Source organism: Nerophis lumbriciformis, unplaced genomic scaffold (assembly GCF_033978685.3).
Source record: "Nerophis lumbriciformis unplaced genomic scaffold, RoL_Nlum_v2.1 HiC_scaffold_57, whole genome shotgun sequence".
Lineage (NCBI taxonomy): Eukaryota > Metazoa > Chordata > Actinopteri > Syngnathiformes > Syngnathidae > Nerophis > Nerophis lumbriciformis.
In genome coordinates this window covers 232501-233971 of record NW_027316599.1, presented here as the reverse complement: position 1 = coordinate 233971, position 1471 = coordinate 232501, and positions in this window count along the sequence as shown.

Sequence of the window (1471 nt, the reverse complement as noted above, 5' to 3'; positions counted from 1 at the left end):
CAATTTTGCGTTCCTGACCCAGGTGGAGGACCATAGCACGTCGGCCTTCTTAAAGGGACATCCTCCTAGGCACTTAGTCAAATTTCCGCCTTTTTTTTTGACTTCCAGCGAGGAGAGGGACAATTTTGCGTTCCTGACCCAGGTGGAGGACCATAGCACGTCGGCCTTCTTAAAGGGACATCCTCCTAGGCACTTAGTCAAATTTACACCTTTTTTTTTGGACTTCCAGCGAGGAGAGGGACTAATTTGGCGTTCCGTACCCAGGTAGAGAACCAAGGCACGTCGGCCTTCTTAAGGGGACATCCTCCTAGACACTTAGTCAAATTCACGCCTGAAAATAGGGCCCCAAAAGAACTGGAAATAATGTCTTTAATTCAGGGTGCATTTGCAGCGAGTGTCCACCAGAGGGCTCCAATTCCCCCACTATAGTCCTGGTACTCTAAAATGATGGCACTTAGTCAAATTTCCGCCTTTTTTTTGGACTTCCAGCGAGGAGAGGGACAATTTTGCTTTCCGTACCCAGGTGGAGAACCATAGCACGTCGGCCTTCTTAAAGGGACATCCTCCTTGGCACTTTGTCAAATTTACGCCTTTTTTTTGGACTTCCAGCGAGGAGAGGGACAATTTTGCTTTCCTGACCCAGGTGGAGAACCATAGCAGGTCGGCCTTCTTAAAGGGACATCCTCCTAGGCACTTAGTCAAATTCACGCCTTTTTTTTGGACTTCCAGCTAGGAGAGGGACTAATTTTGCTTTCCGGACCCAGGTGGAGAACCATAGCACGTCGGCCTTCTTAAAGGGACATCCTCCTAGGCACTTAGTCAAATTTACACCTTTTTTTTGGACTTCCAGCGAGGAGAGGGACAATTTTGCGTTCCTGACCCAGGTGGAGGACCATAGCACGTCGGCCTTCTTAAAGGGACATCCTCCTAGGCACTTAGTCAAATTTACACCTTTTTTTTGGACTTCCAGCGAGGAGAGGGACAATTTTGCGTTCCTGACCCAGGTGGAGGACCATAGCACGTCGGCCTTCTTAAAGGGACATCCTCCTAGGCACTTAGTCAAATTTCCGCCTTTTTTTTTGACTTCCAGCGAGGAGAGGGACAATTTTGCGTTCCTGACCCAGGTGGAGGACCATAGCACGTCGGCCTTCTTAAAGGGACATCCTCCTAGGCACTTAGTCAAATTTACACCTTTTTTTTGGACTTCCAGCGAGGAGAGGGACTAATTTTGCTTTCCGTACCCGGGTGGAGAACCATAGCAGGTCAGCCTTCTTAAAGGGACATCCTCCTAGGCACTTAGTCAAATTTCCGCCTTTTTTTTGGACTTCCAGCGAGGAGAGGGACTAATTTTGCTTTCCGTACCCGGGTGGAGAACCATAGCAGGTCAGCCTTCTTAAAGGGACATCCTCCTAGGCACTTAGTCAAATTTACGCCTTTTTTTTGGACTTCCAGCGAGGAGAGGGACTAATTT